Below are 20,821 nucleotides of genomic sequence, written 5' to 3'. Positions count from 1 at the left end.
GAGAGGGGAGTGGTCCCTTGGGAAAGGGCCTATGCTCCCCCAAATGTTTGGGCCATATTCAGCCTTTCTATCCCCCTGGGGGGCTGATGGGGGCAATAACTCCTGATCTCCCCTAGGGGGCAGAAAGCGCACTAGACACCAGGGATTATTTTTATATGTAAATGTAAGGGTAGGGGGCTGCCTAAAATGGGCATGCCTATGCCCCCACCCTTCTAAAAAAAACTGGACAAACTTTCTGAGCCCCTGGGGGGCAGATGGGGGATATTACCCCTGATCCACCCCCCTCCCCCACAGGGGTTAGAAAGCCCACTATACACTAGTATCGGTAAATTACCGATTCTTAAAAATACCGAATCGGTAAATTACCGAATCTGAAATGCCTGTTCTTAAATACCGAATTGGTCTGATTCGGTATTTAAGAATCAGTAATCTGGGATTACCTACATCGGGCCCATAGTCCTTTCTTTAGTTGGCTGCGTTGTTCGCTTGGACTGAACTCAGTTGACGTTCTAGCTTCTACGGTCGTTGCACCAAATGAACAATCAGGGACCTCTTTTATTTCCACTTCCTGGTTCTGCCTTCACTCGTCCGCTACCTGGTACCGAGTGAGGAGTCAGGCGGTTTTTCTTCTGCCATGAACCTATTCTAGGTAAGATTTACATAGTTATTTCAGTGATTAGTTTTCCGGGTTTCTGGGTGTCTACCCGGCCCGAGTGTCAATATTTATTTGTAGGTTATCCCGCCCTTGGTGGTTGAAGCGCTGTGATACACGTGTTATCCTGGTGCTTGCTTCATAAGTCCACATGTTGTGTCCCATCATACTTTCTCTCAGGTTCCTGATCACCATATCTGCCCTACATTCAGCCCTGCCGGGTTGGAAGTATCACCGGCCTTTTGGTGAGACTTTTGGTATTTTTCTGTTATACTAATTTTCACCTTCTTCATATTTTTGAACTGACTTACTCCATTTATTCTGCTCTGCACTTTATTTTTAACTCCACCATCTAATTATCCGAGTTCCGTTCACGTTGTACTCCTAATACACAGGTTTACCAATTACACTTATCAACACCGATTCTGTAGAGGCAATTTTAACACAATCCCTTTTAATCTTTGTCCCATTTTGGAACGGGCACTACCACTCACTTTTTCAAGAAGATCACTCCTGTTCTCATGCGTATTTTGCATGTTTTCCCTTCTGGTTTGTTTGGGTTTCCACATGAGCGCCATTCACCCTAACAAGTAAAACACAGGGCTCATTTTGTAAAGCCCTTTTTCTTATATATTCATTCATGTTCATTTATTGTATCCATCCCCAGCCCTGAAGAAGTCGTGGAGCATTACTCCATTGTGCGACGAAACACGTGTCGGCTGGCTTGTTCTACGTGCCCTCACTGTTGAAAAGGAATAAAAAGAATCTACCTGATTGAACTTTGATTTCAGATTACCACATGACTTTTTCCTTCCATCCGTATGAGATCTCTTGTGTCCTTCAACTGGCTATTCACATGAACTTGATTGTCTCTTATGTGTGCTTAGGCATTTTTGTTGTTTAAAGATTGTGTGTGTGTCAACTTGAGTTTGGCTGATGGTCTGCTTGTACTGACTTTTGGCTGGCATTTTGCTGGTGGTGTGTGTGAACATACACTTGGCTATTGGTGTGTGTGGGCTCGCGCTTGATGACGTTATATGTAGATTGGTGCTTGCCTGGTGTTGTGTGTGGAGGGGTGCTTGGCTGGTGGGGTATGTGGATTTGCACTTGGCTGACAGTGGGCATGGATGGTGCTTGGCTGGTGGTGTGCAGGTATGGCACTTGGTTGGCGGAGTGCATGAGCGGCACTTGGCTGGTTGTGTGCATGGATAGTGCTTTGCGGACCGTGTGCATGGATAGTGCTTGGCTGGCAGTGTGCATGGATGGCGCTTGGCTGGTGGTGTGCATGGATGGTGCTTGGCTGGCGGTGTGCGTGGATGGTGCTTGGCTGGTGCATGGATGTGGTGTGCGTGGACAGTCTCTTGGCTGATGATGTGTCTTACAAGGACTCCCCAGTGTTTTCTTCCCCAAACATCCCCTGCAAACATCAAATTTACTTAAAAAGTCATATTTTCCTTACATTTCTGTGTAAGAAAGTTGTAGAATCACTACACAGGCACAAATTTCATACCACCCAGCATTCATCTTCATCTCCTGAGAAAAATAATACCTCACTCGTGTGGGTGCCCAAAGTAGCATCAGCCTAAAAACATATAAACAAATTGCCCTTTTGGACCCGCTTTGGGCCCCCCTTCATTATCTACACGTTTTTGGCCATTCCATGTCACAGGTACTTGGCCTATTCACACAAGTAAGGTATAATTTTGATCAGGAGACTAAGGGAAACGCTGAGTGGTAGGAAATTTGTGCCATGAGGTGATCACAAAACTTTCCCACACAGATACAAGAGTAAAACATGACATTTTAGCTAAATGTTAGGTTTGCAGCAGATTCTGGGAATAAAAATGTTTGGGATCAATATAAGCCATACCCCCTCTGGACTCCCATGGATGTCTAGTTTTCAGAAATGTCTGGGTTTTTTACGTTCCACTAGGTGTCTGCAAGCCTGGGACCCAAAAACACAGGTGCCCACCTGTCTATCACAAAACAACCTGGTTTTTTAAAGGGGTCTCCATTGTTTTTGATCCCGGGCTCGGCGGTCATCTAGTAAAACCTGCCAAACCCAGAAATTTCGGAAAACTAGACACCCGGGGAGTCCAGGGAGGAGTGGCTTGCGATAATGCCCCAACATTTTCTTACCCAGAATCCCATGCAAACCTCAAATTTAGCTAAAAAAAAAGAACACATTTGCACCACTTTTCTTTCTGGGAAGGTTGTGTGAACAACGGGCCACCACAAATTCCTCACCACCCACCATTCCCCCAGGTCTCCCGATAAAAATGGTACCTTACTTGTGTGTGTAGACCTAGTGTTTATGACAGGAAATGGCCTAAAACATACTGCGGAGAGTTTAAAATTATCGATCGCAAAACTAACTGGTTTTGCAAGGGAGTTACCTGCGTTTTTGGTCCCGGGCTCAGTGGCCGTCTAGGGAAACCTACCAAACACAGACATTTCTGAAAACTAGACCTAAGGTAGTCCAGAGAGGTGCAGTATGCAATGATCCCCCTATATTTTCTTAACCAGAATCCCCTGCAAACCTCAAATTTAGCTAAGAAAATCAAATGTTCCTCCCTTTTCTGTGTGGGAAAGCTGTGGGATCACCAGGCTGCCACAAATTTGCTACCTCCCAGCATTCCCCCAGGTCTCCTGATAATAATGGTACATCACTTGTGTGGGTAGGCTTAGTGCCCGTGACAGGAAATGTCCCAAAACGTACTGTGGATTCTTCGAAGTTATTGATCGCAAAACTAACAGGTTTTGCGATAGAGTCACCTGTGTTTTTGGTCACACGCTCAGAGGCCATCTAGGAAATCCTACTTAATCCGGACATTTCTGACAACTAGTCACCCAGGGGAGTCTAGGGAGGAGTGGCTTGAGTGGATCTCCCAACATTTTTCTCCCCAGAGTCTCCTGCAAACCTCAAATTTAGCTAAAAAACTCCAACTTTTCTCACATTTCTGGGTGGGATCACCGCGCCGGCACAAATTTCCTGCCACCCAGTGTTCCTCTAAGTCTCCTGTGTAAAATGCTCCCTCACTTGTGTGAGTGGGCCAAGCGCCAAAAACATAGAGGTAAGGGGATAGCAGAGCAAGCTCAAAGTGCTATTTTTTATTTATTTATTTATTTTTTTATTTGAAAAGGCTTTTATTGGCATCAGCAAGAATAAAAGAAACATACAAAAATATATATATAGGTGGAGTATACATTGGCGGTTTTTATATCTACAGTCCATTTGTGGATGCGCGCTCTTTTCGTTTGTTTTCCCCCAGTTAAGAGGAGGGAAAGAAAAGAAAAAGGAGAGAAAGGAAGAAGAAGGGGGGGGGGGGGGTCTCACACTTGTTGTTGTCCTTTACTGGGTCTTCCTCAGGTGCTCGTCGAGTGGGCCCCACATGTGTACTTTGGCGTTGTGTTCTTTCGAGAAGTTGCCTGTGATGTTGTCTGCTCCTCTCAGGAAGGTGACCCAATTAATCCATGTTTTAAAGTTTGCTTTGGCTGTGTTCTTCCAGTTTGTCAGGATTAATTTTAGGGCCGCTGTGAGGAGCAGGTCTAGTAGTTCTCTCTCTTCTCTACTTTTTAAGTTCGCGGTCAGGTGTTCTGTTGCTAGGCTTACGAAGCTGATTGTTAGGTCAGCTTTGAGCATGTCGTTTATGAAGGTGTTGATCTGTGCCCAGAACCTCTTGACTTTCACGCAGTTGAAAATGAGGTGCTAGAGGGTGCCTTCTTCTTTCTGGCAGTTCCAGCAGTTGCCCGACTCTGCGATGTCGACCTTGTGGAGCTTGGACGGTGTCCAGTAGGCCCTGTGGAGGAGCCAAAACTTTGTTTGCGCTAGTTGTGGGGTAACTTTGTTTGTTGTCGCTGAGCTCCACATTTTTGCCCGTTCTTTTTCATTTAGTTGCCTGCCCAGGAGCGTTTCCCATGTGTTGGTTATTTTCTTGTTCTGCGCCAGTGTGGAGGGGCTCAGGAGCTTGTAGATCTTTGCAGTTTGGTGGCCTGCTGAGTTGAGGATTTGCATGTATTTGATGATGCTTGGTTCCTCTTTATGTAAGTTTGCTTTCGTTATAGCTGTCTTGATCTTGAGGAAGTTGTAGAGCTCTTGGTTCGGGAGGTCGTGTAGCTGCTGTAAGTTTTGGAACGTCAGCGGTCCTCGCTTGGTTTCCATCTGTTTGGGGAGGCTAATTCCTTTCTCGATCCATATGTCGTTGTGCATTGTCGCTCCGTGATAAGTTACTTTTGTATTGAACCAGATAGATTCCCATGCTGTACATTTCAACTTCTGCGTCATGCGTCTGTCTATTTTCATCAGCGCTTCCCTCGTGTGTTTCAGTATGGGGTTGGTCCTTTGGGGATGTCTGTTTGCTGTTAGAAGGGCTACTGGCTTGAGCCCCCCCAGGATGTCCTTCTCTACCTCTAGCCAGACTGGTTTGTATGTTTGTGTGTCGTCTCTCCAGGCTATACCCTGTCTCGCCAGGCAGGCCGTTTGGTATGTTTTGAAGTTTGCCAGATTGAGGCCTCCAAGGTCCTTTGTCAGTCTCAGTTTATGTAGGCTTATTCTGGGTTTTTTGTTTTTCCATAGGAAGACGTTGATAAGTTTGTCTAGTTTCTTGTGGAAGGCTTCTGTCATTGGGAGTGGTAGCATTGTTAGCGTGTAGTTTATCGCCGGCGTTATCATCATTTTGATGGTCTCTATCCTTCCCCACCAGCTTATGTATTTTGGCGACCATAGTTCTAGCCTTTCTTTTATTTTTTTCAGTGTGAGGTCCTCATTGTGCTGGAGCGTTGATGTGAGGTCCCTTCCAAAGTGCAGTCCTAAGTATTTTAGTGGTTTCGTCTGCCATGCCAGTCCGAAATCTCCTAGGACCTCTCTTGTGGTGTGGACATTCATTGGCTTGCACTCCGATTTATCTTTGTTGAGTTTGTAGCCTGAGGCTCCCGCGTACTCTCCTATTGTGACCATGAGCGCCTTTATTGACGGAGATGGGTTTGTTGTTGTGATTAGGATGTCATCTGCATACGCCGCTAGTTTGACTGTCTTCTCTTTGATCTTGACGCCTGTTATACCTGTGTTGTCTCTAATTCTGGCTAGAAGGGTTTCCAGAGCCAGCAGGAAGAGGCCGGGGGAGAGGGGACATCCTTGTCTGGTGCCTCTTCCCAGCGTGAGCGTTTCGGATGCACTTCCGTTCACCACTATTTTTGCTTTTGGTTTGTTGTAGAGGGCCATAACCATTGCTATGTATTTTTCCCCCAGTCCGAATCTTCCCATGCAGTTTCTTAGGAAGGGCCACGAGACTCTGTCAAAGGCTTTTTCCGCATCCAGCGCTATCATGACTGCTTGTTCACTGCTCCGTGTTGTGTGATTGATCAGGTGGCACAGTAGCCTTGTGTTGTCCTGCGATAGCCTGCTTTTGATGTATCCCACTTGTGAAGTGTGGATGATGTCTGGGAGAACTCTGTTTAGTCTATTGGCCAGAATCTTTGCGTAGACTTTGCAGTCAACATTTATTAATGAGATGGGTCTGTAGTTCTGGGGATATTGTGGGTCTTTCCCCTCCTTGGGGATTATGGTGATGTTGGCTTCACTCATGGACTCCGTCATCCTACCGTTCTGTATGCATGCCGAGTATGTTTGTGCCAGTAGCGTTTTTATGTGGTGGCCGAAAGTTTTGTAGAACGTTGTGGAGTATCCATCTGGCCCTGGCGCTTTGTTCTGTTTTAGCTGGCTTATTGCTGTTTCAATCTCTTTTTCTGTTATATCGGCTTCGAGCGACGCCCTCTCCTCCTCTTTGAGTTCTGGCAGATTGGTGTCATTGAGCAGAGTTAGTCCTGCTTCTTTGCTCAGGTTCTTATCCTCGGCGTATAGTTCTTGGTAGAACTGTCTGAAGACTTCTAGTATTCCTTTGTTCGTTGTTTGGGACTTGTTCGTTCGGTCTGTTATCGCTGCGATCGTGTGCTGCCTTTGTTTTGCCTTTAGGTAGGATGCCAGCTGTTTCCCTGCTTTGTTTGCTGCGCACAAGTTGACTGATTTGAATTTTGTTAACCAGGACCCTGCTCTCTCGCTTAAAATCTTGTTCAGTTCGTATTTCTTTTTCGTGAGCAGGGTGAGTGTGTTCTTATCTGTTATGTTTGCGCAGTGACCTCTCTCCAGTGCTATTATCTCCTCCTCTATTTCGGAGATTTTCTTGTTTCTGCCTCTGTTCATCCTGGATTTGATGTTGATTAGTTTCCCCCTTAGTGTCGCTTTGAGGGCGTCCCATATGATGCCCTTCCCTACTTCGCCATTGTCATTGTGCTTGAGGTAGTCTTTAATTGCGTCTTCAATTTCTTTCACGTTTTCTCTGTTCTGGAGGATGTCGTCGTTAAGTCTCCATCTTCTCGTTGGGTTTTCGTTGTGTTTGCCGCTTAGAGTGAGTGTTATGTGATCGTGGTCCGAGATAGTTATTGGAGCTATCTCCGTTTCTTCTATAAGGTGCGTGTGGGTATTGGACACCAGTATGTAGTCAATCCTACTGTAGGAGTTGTGTGGGTGTGAGTAGAACGTGTACTCACGCGCCGTTGGGTGCTGTAGCCTCCATGGGTCTGCTAGATGCTGTTTGATGCACAGGTCTTTCAGGGTGTTGTTGTTGTTGTTGGAGTTATGGCTTGGTCTGTTTGGGTGTCTGTCTGTTGCCTGGTCCATCGTCTTGTTCATGTCCCCTGCTATGACCAGGAGGTCTTCTTGGGGTAAGCCGGATAGTTTGCTGTCCACTTCCTGCCAGAATTGTTTATTTTCAGAGTTTGGGCCGTATATGTTGACCACATGTATTCTGTCGCTCCCTCTCTGGACGCTTGTTATTAGCATGCGTCCATCCTCGTCTGTGTCCGTTTTTTGTGTTATTAGGTTGGCCATCTTGCTCAGGATCGTTATTAGTCCTCTTTTCTTCCCTTTTGCCGGTGAGCAGAGTACTTCCCCTATCCATCTTGCTTTGAGTTGCTTTGCTTCTTCCTCTGAGAGTTTGGTCTCTTGCAGCGTGTATACGTCCCCCTTTAGTTTGGCCAGGTGCTCTAATATTTTCCTACGTTTGACCGGATGGTTCAGTCCTTTAACGTTCATGGATACCACCTTCAGGTCAGTAGACAGGCCAGCTTTTGTTGGGTCTGTCACGGTGGGGCGGTGTTATCGCTGATGCTTTTTTTTTTCGTACGTTTTGGCGCTGGCCTGTATGTCCGTTCTCCGTGGTGCGTCTTGTGGCCCCCCCCAGGGGTTTGGAATGCACGGTGTGGGATGAGAAATGAGAGATGAAAAAGGTAGGGGATGTGAAAAGAAAAATGAAAAAGGAAAGGGAATTTTTTTGTTACACAAATGATAGCTGTATCATCTACCGTCTTGTCCACCTGCCCCGCTTCCCCCCTCTGTCCGCCCCCCTCCCACCCTCCCCCCGTCAGTAGAAAACCGGGTGTGCGACAGCAAGGGTCCTCACACTCCCCCCCAAGTCCTTGCATAGTCTCTACTGTTGAGTTGGGCACATGCCATAAGGGTCCATCCGTAGAGATGGGAGAGGCCAGGGAATAAGACGTTAAAATAAAAGGATATGGCTGTTGTTGTTCTCCCTCTTCTTCCCGTAGTTGTGGTGGCACTGCTGAGGTAGCTGCGGTTGCTCTTGTGTGTGTTTGTCTGAGGTAGATTAGTTTGTTTAAGTTCGAGTTTTGTACGTGTACGTTAAATGATTCCCCTTCCTATTCCTCCCCTTCGTTCGTTTCATCCGAGGATGCTCTTCGCTTTGCCCCCAGGCTTGGTAGCTCCATTTCTTCTGGTGCCGGGCCTTGTAGGTATCTGTGTAGGTCGTTGGGGTCATCGAAGCTTCTGCTTCCGTGCCTGTCTGTTACTCTCATTTTGGAAGGACCCGCAAAAGTGAAGGCAATGTTCTTTTTGCGCAGATGTTCTCTCTGGGCTAGGAAGCCTTTCCTCACCTCGACTGTTAGCCTGGAGAAGTCTTGGGTGATTGTTACCTTGCTCCCGTTTATCAGTATCGGGCGGCCCTTCCTGGCTACGGAGAAGATCGCGTCGGTGTGATTGTCTCTTAACGGTTTGCATATTATAGGTCTGGGGGCGTTACTATTCGCTTGCTTTCTGGCAGGTATGCGATATGCTTTGGTGATTTCGAGCGGTTTGTCGAAGCTGAGTCCAGTAAGTTTGGGTATTAGAGTTTCCAGCATTAGGGCGCATGCCCCAGGTGTGTCTTCTTCCTCCTCGGGCACTCCCAAGAGTCTTATATTGCCTTTGCGGCTTCTGTCCTCCTGCTCCGCCATGGCTTTTTGTAGTGCTGTGGTTCTCTTTATCACCAACCCCAGGTCTTTGTGTGTTATATTGGCATTGTCCTCCAGCTGGCCTATCCTTTTCTCTGCCTCGTCAATTCTGCCATTGGCTTTGCTTTGCTCTGCTCTAATCGCTATTAGTTCCATCTGGATGCTGTCCACTGTTTTTTTCGTGGCCTTTGCTAGCTCGTTTCCTTCCGTTATTTTCCTCAGGAGAGTGTCAAGTGTGATAGTCCCGTCACCTTGGCTGCTACGCTCCTTGGCCGGTGAGGCAGGGGTGTCATTCTTGCTTTTTTTCAGGTCGTTTGTGCCTTGTTTGCCATCTCTCCCTGCCATGGCGTCGGAACCTCTTCTGACCTGGTGCGTCTGGGGTTTCCCTTCTATTAGCTGTTGTTTCGTGGCGGCCTTTTTTTGCCCCTTTTCTTCTTTGTTTCTCAGGGTGTTTATTGCCGTTAGGGGGCTATCCCTGAACCTGGGTGGCCACTTGACCACTCTAGTTTTTGTCCTGTACTCCGCCAGCCTCTTGCGGTGCCCCCCCTTTGTCTTGCCTTTTTTCACTCTTTCAGGCTCTGTTACTTGTCGCTCTGCTCCTTCTGCTGCTTCTGCTGGGGGTGTCGACTGGTTGGCCGGGGATGTGGGCCTTTGCTCTGGCTTGGTGTTTCACGACTTGTGGCAGTTCTGCTTCTCTAAGACACCTAAGTTCTTTCCACCCTGCCCGGGTCTGGCCTGCTGCTCTTTGTGCTTACGGCATGTGGTTTATTTCGGCGTGCGTCTTGTTTTGGCTGCCCCCTTTCGCACCTTGTTTCCGTGCTTGCTGCCTTGCGACTGCTGCCTGCACACTACCCCTGCCGTTTTGGGGTTGGCCACTCTCTGGGTAGCTCTGCGCTAAGTTGGTGCCCCCGCGCTGCTGCTTCCTCCAGATGGCAGCGCGCTTGTCTAGTGCCTTCCCTGAGATGGCCGCCCTTCCTTCTGTGCTTCCCAGGGTGGGTGCGTGGTGTTGCCGTCACTGCTTGCACACTTGGGTGTACACGCTGCCTCTGCTCGCTCAGGTTTGTTTACTCTCCGCTTCTCCTTCTCCAAAATGGCCGCTTGCTCGCCTCAGTACCTCTCCTAAGATGGCCGCCCCCTTCTGTGCCTCTCCCAGGTAGACGCCTCGTACTTCGAGTGAGCGTTTTTTGTTTTTCCTCTTCCTTTATTTATTTTATTTATTTTTCCCCTCTGCTGCGCGTCGGCACTTGCCTTTTGCTGGCATGCCGTTTCAGCCTAGAGCGCTCTTACTTGCAGGCGACTTGGTGGTGAGCTCTGTGCCTCCCGGCTGCCGCTTCCTCTCGGACCTCTTGCGCCCCTCTGTCTTGTTTTGTACTTTGTCTCTGCCGATCGCGCTATCGCCTTGTAGTTCCCCCTTTGTGCCCTGGCGTCTGTGTTCCGCTCGGGTGTACGAGCCCACCTTATGGTGTTACTAAGATGGCCGCCCCTCGCCTCTTTCCTCACCCAAGATGGCCGCCTTGTCTGCCTCGTCGTCGGTAGGCGGGGGGGGGTTGCTCGCCGCTTCACATGCGGGTTCGGGAGGGGGATGCTTCTACCCCCTTCTATGGGCCTCTGGGGGGGGCTGCGCCTAAGTTCGGGTGCTCTTACTTGGTGGCTCAGTGGTCGCGTTTTCGTTTATCCCCTCTCGGGTCCCTCCGCCATCTTGCGCCTCCTCTTTCCTCCTTCCCAGCTCGCTTCTTTCCTCTTTTTCCCGCTTCTTGGTGGACGCAGCTCGACTTGAATCAGCTCTGGTGATGCCCCTTGTGTTCATGCACCTCCTCTTTCGACTGTTGTTGCGTTTCTCCGCGTTTCGCCTCTCCTGCTCGCCGTACTTTGACTTGGGGGTCGGGAGCTCCGGACTTAGGTCTGCTTCCTCCTTGCCATCCAAGCCGAGATCCAAAGTGCTATTTTTTAAAATATGTTTTAGGCTGGCTCTGCAGTGGACACCCACACAAGTAAGGTATTTTTATCTGGAGGTCAAGGGGAACGCTGGGTTGTAGGAAATTTGTGCTGGAGCAGTGACCTCACACAGGAATGTGAGAAACATTTGATTTTTTTAGCTAAATTAGAGGATTGCAGGGGACTCCGGGTAGGAAACAATTGGGGAATCCACACTAGCCACATCTCTCTGGACTCCCCAGGGTGTCTAGTTTTGAAAACTGTCCATATTTGGTAAGTTTCCCTAGATGGCCGCCAAGCCCGGGACCAAAAAAGCAGGTGAACCCCTTGCACAACCAGGTCGTTTTGTGATAGATAATTTTGATGTCTCCACAATGTGTTTTGGGCCATTTCCTGTTGTGGGTACCTGGCCCACCCATACAAGTGAGGTACCATTTTTATATGGACACTTAGGAGAACGCTGGTCTGAAGGAAATTCGTGGCAGCCCGGTCATCACATAAATTTCCAACATAGAAAAGTGAAGAAACCTTGATTTTTTTAAAGCTAAATTTAGGGTTTGCAGGGGATTCCGGGTAGGAAATTGTTGGAAAATCCACACAAGCCACACCCCTCTGGACTCCCCTGGTCTCTAGTTTTCAGAAATAGCTGGGTTTGGTGCGTTTCCCTAGATTCCTCGGCCCAAAAACGCAGATGTATCCGTTGCAAAACCAAGTCTTTTTGTGATCGATAATTTTTAAGTCTCCACAGTAAGTTTTAGAGTGTTTCATGTCATGGGCACTATGCCTACCCACACAAGTGAGGTACCCTTTTTATCAGGAGACTTGAGGGAATGCTGGGTCCGTGGCCAAGTCCGTGGCTCCCTGCAGATTCTAGAACTTCCCATCACAGAAATGTGAGGAATTTATTTATTTTTTTGGCCAAAGTTTGAGGTTTGCAAGGGATTAGGGTAACTGAACCTGGTGAGAGCCACACACATCACCCCATCCTGGATTTCACTGGATGTCTTGTTTTACACAATTTACATGTTTCCTAGGTTTTTCTAGATGCTGGCTGAGCTAGGGTCTAAAATCCACAGTTAGGCACATTGCAAAAAAAGGGTTCGTTTTCACAGGAAAAATGTGTGATGTGCCCATGTTGCGTTTTGATCCATTTCCTGCCATGGGCACTAGGCCTACCCACACAAGTGAGGTACCATATTTATCAGGAGACATGGGGGAATGGTGGGCAGGGGGCAGTTTGTGGTTCTATGCAGATTCCAGAACTTTCCATCCCAGAAATGTGAGAGAAAATATTTTTTTTTACAAGGTTTGCAAGGGATTCTGGGTAACAGAACCTGATGAGAGACACACAAGTCACCCCATCCTGGATTGGCCTGGGTGTCCAGTTTTAACAGATTTACAGGTTTGCTAGGTTTCCCTAGGTGCCAGCTGAGCGAGGGTCCAAAATCCACAGCTAGTCACATTGCGATAAAAGGGTCAGTTTTCACTGGAAAAATATGATGGGTCCACGTTGCGTTTTGGGCCGTTTTCTGTTGCAGGTACTAGGCCTGCCCGCACAAATGAGGTACCATTTTTATCAGGAGACTTGGGGAAACACAGAACAGTAGAACAAGAGTTATTACCAATTGACTTTCTATGCAATTCTGCCTTCTAAGTTTAAGACAATGTGTAAAAAAAAAAAAAGTCATTTTGGAAAATGTCCTTTAATTCACATGCTAGTACAGGCACCCACAATTTTGAAGATGTGCACATAACCACTGCTTTTAAACTCGATATTTTATTCCCATTTAGGAAATACATAGGTTTCCTTGATACCTTTTTTTCACTATTTATATTTTACCAAACAAATTGCTACATACCCGGTACACAATGAAAACACCATTGCATGGCGCAGCTCAGTTATTGGCTCTGGGTATCTCAGGTTGTTGTTGAAACTGTAAGTCCTATATATCCTTTAAACCAGAAGGGTCCAGCAGAAGTAACAGTTTATTGCTTTAAAAACTCTGCCATACTTACAAGAAGTTACAAGTGGAAGCGTTGGCACGATTGTTTTTTTCAACTCAATTTCAATATTTTTAATTTCAACTGTTAGTTTCCATAGGACCTCTTGCTGAATTTAAACTTTTGTCTACTTTTCGGAAATGAATAGCTTTCTGGGATCCATAATTGCATTCACCCCCATTTCTACCACTAACTGGAAGGAGGTTGAAAGCACAAAAAATAGGTTATGTACCAGTAAAATGCCAAAACTGTGTAAATATCTTTGATTTTCTGACAAAAGTCTGCCTTTTTCTGAAAGCTGGGAACATAGTGAATTTAGCACCACAACCCCTTTGTTGATACCATTTTCAGGGAAAAAACAGACTCTTTCTTCTGCAGCACTTTTTCCCTTTTTCTCCCCAAAAACCCAAGATTTTGCTGTATTTCGGCTCATATGTCAGTCCCCTCCAAGGGAATCCACAAATTCTGGGTACATTTAGAATCCTCAGGATGTTAGAAGGAAAGGACACAAATTTGGAGTGAATACCTTTTGTGGACAAAAAGTTACGGGGGTCGAAGCATGAACTACCCCAAACAGCCACAAAAAGGTTAGCATGGGGTAAAAGTGGTAGCAGCTAAGGGGTTAAGGTGGTGCCTTTGACTTTCCTACATACTGAACTGCTTGAAGTTCTTTAAAAAATAGGTCTTGGGACCGGCTGAAGTGAACTCAACCATGTACTCATCTTCGTCTAGCTCACTGGTCAATGATACCAAAATTAGGGTTTTGAGTATACGGGATGTATAGGCGCTCAAGCACAATTAACGTAATACGTATTTGTGAAAAGTAATGGTGCCAGCAGGGAGGGGAGACCCATAAAACCCCTCAATTTAAGAGTGAAAACAATCACCCTTATAAACATGAACACAAAGTCCTGCGTACTCAAACAGAATATAAACAACAATGTGACAATAAACAGGATTGAAAAGAAATTTTATCCAACGTCGTTTTCTTGGAGGTTCATATATCTCTCCTTTTTATTAGATCATCAGATCATAGATAATATACAGCCAGCCGACACGTGTTTCGTTGAAGGACTGTACATACACAGTACCTACAACTCTTCAGGGCTCAATGGCTGAATCCTTTGTAGTTAGGCCCAGTTCCGGTGATAATTCCAACCCGGAAGGGTACGCCGTGTAGTGGTGGTGGAAGTAGAGAGATGGCTGCGGGCATGAGAGAGATGGCTGCGAGCATGCGGGACATGTCCCAGTCTGTGCTGCTCTTGTGCAGCAAGCTGGACGAGGACAGGGCAACAAGGCTGAAGGAGAGGCAGAGGTCAGAACAACACACAAGGGCAGTGAACTGCCTAGCCACTGCCACTTCCCTGATTTGCAGGCGCTGCATTAACATGCAGGAGGGACTGGCACACAGCAGCAGTGAAGTCTCCAGGGGCCTTGTGAGGGTGACAAGTGCAGTCGAGGTGCTGCTGACTGCTCATTCGGCAAATGCTGTTGCTCTGGATGTGGGAGAGAGCGAGGAGAGCACCAGTAGGAGCAGCATAAGCCCCTTATTACTGACACACGGAGAAGCAGCAGGCTCCATGGGGCTGCCACTGCCCACACAGCCAGTGAGGCCAGCCAGCCAATGGAATCCAGCACCAGTAGGCGTGCCCGCAAAGACTGATGCTGCCCACACTCCCTGACCTGGAATGGGTGAAGTAACCCAGGGCTTCCATAATGGATGGCTACAATTGGACTGGTACATTTGGGCCTTTGTGTACTGGCGTAGTGCCAACAAATTAAACTACGTCGTGTACATACTACAACTGGCTGTGTCTTCTTACTCACTAAGATATTGTTGCGTGTGATCTCTGCCTGTCTCTGTCTCCCATCTGTTGCTGGCACCACTCCTGCTGTGTTGGGCTCAGGCTGTGCAAATTCATCATCATGGTCCTCATAATCTCTTACTTCCCCTTCTGTACCTTTCTTTGTGGCAAGGTTGTGCAACATTGAGCAAGTTGCAAGGATTTTACAGCAGATGAGGGTGAGTACTGACGTGCGCCTCCGCTTTTGTGGAGGCCGCGGAACCTGCTTTTCAACAGCCCAAAGGTGCGCTCCACAACGTTGCGAGTAGATTTGTGTGCCACGTTGTATCGTCTCTCACTCGGGGTTGATGGGTTCAGGTAGGGTGTCAGGATGAACGAGCAGACGGTATATGCGCTATCGCCTATATGGAAAAGAGAGAGCCATTATTCACATGCACAACAACACCTACATCTGTAGTAACTATCAGGGTGTTTCACAGTGTTTTACCTAGCAGGTATCCTTCTCCGAATTACCCCGCTGCAAGGCGTTTGTAGATCCCGCTGTTCTGGAAGATGTAGGAGTCGTGGGTGCTTCCTGAGAATTTGGCCACAATGTCTGTGATTATGTTGGCAGGATCACAGATTACCTGCCCATTTATTGAGTGTGTGGACTTTCTGTTCCTTTAGATGTACTCAGTGGCTGCAGGTGGGCAGATTGGGATGTGTGTGCCATAAATGCAGCCGATCACATGCAGGAACTGTGCCATTTGGTAAAAGTCAGTCTTGGTCTTCAGCAGTTCCACCTGTGTGTCAGAGAAGCTGATGTAATGATGCATTCTCTGCATCATGGCCTCCAGGAACTTTCTGAAGAAACGGGACAGGCAGCTCTGGGACACCCCACCTATCGCAGCTATCACCCCCTGGTAACTGCCAGATGCAACCAGGTGTAGGCTACAGAGCACCTGCACGTGTGGTGGTATGGCATGCGCCCTTGGTGTTGGGTGCTCTAGGAGTGGGTGCATGTCCCTTATCAAGTCCAGGATGGTGTGGGGGTGTAGCCTGTACTTTTCATGGATCTCTGCCTCAGTAAGTTGTAAGAGTGTGATCCGCTGTCTGTAGATTTGCTCCTCCCGTCTCCAGTGCCTCTCTCCTGCTGTCTGTAGCTGTAGCCGCCTTGCTATCACATAGAAAGCTGCCATTCTGATCACACTGTTGCATTTTGGGACCTGTTTTATGGCCTGCACCTGGTTACTACCTGCTTTCAATCCATGGCAATTACCGACTCTTAAATACCGAATTTCATGAAATTCAGTATTTTAGAAGTTACCTACATCTCTATTCTCATTTTTCCCATTTCTTATTTTCCGATTCAGTAAATAAGGATTTGGTAAATACAGTTTCGGTAATTTAGAATTCGGTAATGAAGAATTGGTATTTACCGATTCATATGTACCGAATCCTTAAATTTGGCCTCCTACATCTCAAATGCCTTTATACCGGTCGGTAACGGTTAATTTACCGAATTTCGGCCGTTACCGACCGGTATTTAGCTACCTACATATGGCCCCTGATTCCTAATGTCCCCTGCCCTTTTTTATTGTCATTGATTTGTGACTTTGGTGGTGAGGTCAGTGTTACGGTATCCCTTTTACTTTCCCAGGTTCAAATGGCAAATGATCACCATTGGAGCGGATAATCCTGGCCTACGGAACCCTTGGTTTAGTGAGGAGTTGGCCCACTGATGGGTGGCCGGAGAGTCGTTGAAGGACCCTTTACATCCCGTTGGTCGGAGTTCGAGTCAGACCCTAGTTGGGTCTCATGTTGTGGACCAGAAGAAAAATTAAGCCTGTCATGGCAGGATTGCTGTTCGAATGCTTTACAAAGTTGTGTGGTTTTGAACTGCCTTAACTGTTTCTACTGGATTCTGAACAAAGAAAGAGGACACTGAGATGCTGTGAAGGGATTATATAGGGCAGTGGCTCCACGGTTGGTCACGTGATATTATGGTATCATAGGAAATTTCGTATTATTAAAACTTTATTGTGATTGGCTGCTGTTAAAAAGTAGTAAAGAAAAGAGAAGCATAATTCTCGCCTCCGTGTCCTTAATAGAATTGAAAATTCTTGTCACTAATGTTTGCAAATTTTTAACTGTCAGACTCCATTTTTATGTACAGAAAATATGCTCTCCCTTTAGCATATGGAGCACCTTCCATAACCTCTATGGGGAAATCATGAGAAACAGTTTTCTCTCAAACATGATTCTTGAAATCCCAGCAGAAAGCTTTTCCACAGGGTAAAATCACCTTAGAACACGTCAGAATTCCTAAAATTAGTAAGATACCATCAACTAATTATTTATATTGTAGCTAAAATCTTGTATCACCCATATATGTTCTCCTTTTTGGAATGTATGACGGTACGACGTGTACCGTCACAACGCGTGCTTTAACAACGCGTCCCTTACAACGCAAGTCGTTACCACGACTTGCGTTGGGGGCGCAGATTGAGAATAGTATAATTTACTATTCTAACACCAGTCCCCGTGGACACTAGGAAAGGTGTTGTCATAGTAAATATGCTATTCTTAATCCTCTAGCGCCCTCCAGCGCAAGTCGTGGTTATGACTTGCGTTGTAATGGACGCGTTGTTAAAGCCTTGCGGAGTAAAATCCGCGTGGTAAAGGATGTTTCCCTTCTTTTTGTAATGCTCAAAACATGCCTTTCACTACAATGCATTTCAATGGAGTGCTATCATGTATACTGATGGCTACCAACACTTCCTGGTTGAAGTGTTGGTAGCAAAAAAAAATTCAGTAGGATTTCAGTAGTATTTTGGGCTCCCAGATATCTATATTTTTTTCATCTAAATATCTCTGAAACTACTAAACAGATTTACATGAAATTCCAAAAAGCATGCTTTCTGAACCAACATCTAGCTTTCTGCCAAAGTTAATGTCATTCCGTTCAGTGGTTCGGGCTGTAGTTGTATTCAAAAAATGAAAAATCCCCTTGGACATAACATGGGGAAAACGCGTGTCGGGACACCCTTTTTCTTGCTCCCCTCTTGACAAATCACCCTGAAACTTACAACACAGCAGCTGAACCAAGCAAGCATTTGCAATGCAATAGGTCTCGCATTTACGCAAGTTTAAGCTATTGGCATTGTAAATGACAATGCCTTTTATTTATGTTTTGAAAACAAAAATGAAAGGCATTGTTATTTGCAATGTCAGTAGCTCAAACTCGCGTAAATGCGAGACCAATTGCATTGCAAAGCTTGTTCCTACTGGGTGGCTGGTGGCTACGACAGCCTGGCAGCTAGATAAATATGAATTAAAGGACCGCGAAGTGAAATAGAGCGTTGAGACACAGACAATTCTTCGTTCACTAGCAATAACGTTGTAGCCAAACTAGAATACACTTGTTAATGTGATTTAGCATTTCTACATTCCGCTGCGAAGGATCACTGCTATTCCAAGATGGCTGCTGCCTGTTAGATGGTTAGGGTGGGGGGGTGTGTTGGGTCGAGGCAAGACTAAACAACAAACGGGAACGAGCGGATGGGGTAAGAAGAAACGTACAAGAGGGCGGGAGTAGGGATATAAAACTGAGACGGGCATGGGTGGGGGCCATGAAACAGAGGTGAGGGGGTGAAGTAACAGGCAGGGGAAGTGGGTTGTGAGGGAAAAGAAGCACATTGACCGGTATATTGGAGATTGCCTGATAGCACAAGCACTCATATGGAGGGCTTGAAAACAAAGGAAAATGTGCCCCCAAAAAGGAGAGCAGTGGAAGGACACAAGTAATTGGTCCATGCTCTAGTGGAGGGCCCAACTCAACATATAACATGATGCATGAATTCCCTAGCAAATCAAAAAGAAGCAAATTAGAGCCATTCTAAAGCTAACCAATGGTGAGCTATGGGTGGGCAGTAGCCCAATATAATGTAAACAATATGTCTCAAAGAGACGAGGCATGAGCTGTCTATGCGAGACCTAAAAAAACTTTTTTTTTTGTATATGGAAAAGATTGTAACCGTATGTGAAAGTATCTTGTGTGTGGTACTACCAGTTGCAGATCTGTGGGCGTCCCCTATAATTTTCTTTATCCATCCATAGGTTTATTATGTTATGAAGATTGAATTTTCAGTTTTGTTTGTGTTAAATAAGGCTCTGCTGCACATTTACCGTATCTTTTCAGCCTGTTTCAGAGTAGCTTGCACTGTTGCTGTCAGTGCTGTACTTGTCATGTGCTTTGGAATTGAAGCATGCAATTCACCTGTAAGTGTTGAACCCAAAGAGGGTATCTGTGTAAGTGTGAAGGACATTTTCACTGTCCTACTTGTGAGTACTTGCTCACTGTATATGATAAAAGCCAGCACTGCCACTTCTGTCTGTAATTAGCACATAGGTTGCTTGCACTGCTTCTGCGAAGGCTGTAAGAATGCTGTGCGTTTTGTTAACGTTTCATAATATTGTTTCAGTGGGTGAGCGGAAGCCATACCACAAAACTCTATCGATACCGACCTCCTGGCGGTATACGGGACCCGCTAACGTGTTAGGGGGACTCCCTAAACACAGAATCTTCTACGGGGGCCGGTAGGCTGGAAAAGAGAGGCCACCTGGTACAATACATGGAGAATCCTGAGGTGCAAATCACATGCTGACCCGAACAAAACCCTGAAGAAGTCACCGGTAAAGTAGGAATGGTGATGAAACAATTCGGTTTTTGGTTTTTATTAGAGCGAGCAAACAGCAAAGAATAAAGACACAGTTACCAGTTTACCACAGCTCTTTTTAATCTTATAAGGGCCATTCTAAACTTTGTTACACATATGGTTTTTGATTTCTTTGCACACCGTTTATCCCCTTTCTGTTTGGGTTGACAGACGCTGATGATGATAAGTGGGGATCAGACGAGTACCAGTCTGTAAATTTCCCCCCCCCCCGGGGGTGCTCCCGTGAGGCTCTGTCAACCTCCCCTCCCCTTTTTTCACTGTTAGAGGGTGGAGGAAGCAGTCGGCACCAATTGGGAGGCCCATACAAACACGCACACACGATTTTAGATATACGGCAGGACAGTTACGCGACCGCTAGCAGCGCAGCAGGCTTGAAGGGTGTAGATGACCCTGGGTTTGTTTAACAGTAAAAGTGAAACAATTTGATCAAGGGATATATATCCCATAGAACTATAGGGAAGGCCATTGTTGTTGACAGTGTTATGAGTGGGGGGCGGCCTGTCCCTGTCGCAATTTCCCTCTTAGGCTCCTTTGTTGAATGAGTCAGTTAACATAAAGCCAAAACAATTTGCTTCGTCAATGCTTTTGCAATCTGCAAAGGCTGTTATTGTTTTAGTGCACAGAACTCTTAACACACCAGTTACAGCAACACTTCTGCATCTAATAATCCTTCACTTCCAAGTTTCTCTTTACCTTTGTTAGCCTTTGTAGCGCGGTGGGGCCTGGGTGAGTTAGGCCACAGCAGCACCAGAAATAAACACACAAGACTTGTACTTTCAATCTCGTGGCCGGAAGACCCCGAGCGATCACAAGCCATTTATTTATACCCTCAGGACGAGCCCCCCTGAGGGGTGTAGTGATGCGTGTCAATTTGCAACATTGTAGTAGAGGGCCCGGATGGCTCTCTACATCCCTCCTTTCTTTTGATTCTGGACCATCAAGTTCTCCCAGTTTATGGGGAAATGTACACAAAGTCCTTCAGTTGCTGACTCGGCACAGGATTCGGCTGGAGACCATACCTCTGACTCCGGGAGCTGTGAGCTGTCGAAGCTCTGGACGGGACACCCGAGCCAACTCTATGGCGGCGTTCTGGCATGTCGACCGGGCACTATCAGCACAACCTTGGCGGACTTGCCTGGGTGTCTCCGGAGGGGTGTTACTCATGCTGGGCGAGGCAAGAGGGGAGAAGTTCGGAAGTGAGTCCTGGTAGTCGTAGGCTTCTTGGCCCGCCTCAGCTGTCTTTTTGAAGCTGGACACATTCCTCGTGATGGATTGTTGACCTTTTTGAGCAGTGACCATGGTCCCTTGAACACTTACAACGACCCATACTTCTGGCTCGTAGGGCGTCCGGAATTTCCACCCGGCGTGTCGGTCTTGGATCACCACCCGGTCTCACACTCTTAGCTGAGGTTCTTGGGCTCTTCGGG

This window comes from Lissotriton helveticus, chromosome 6, assembly GCF_964261635.1.
Source record: "Lissotriton helveticus chromosome 6, aLisHel1.1, whole genome shotgun sequence".
NCBI classification, from domain to species: domain Eukaryota; kingdom Metazoa; phylum Chordata; class Amphibia; order Caudata; family Salamandridae; genus Lissotriton; species Lissotriton helveticus.
Note: the sequence above shows the minus strand (reverse complement) of the source record.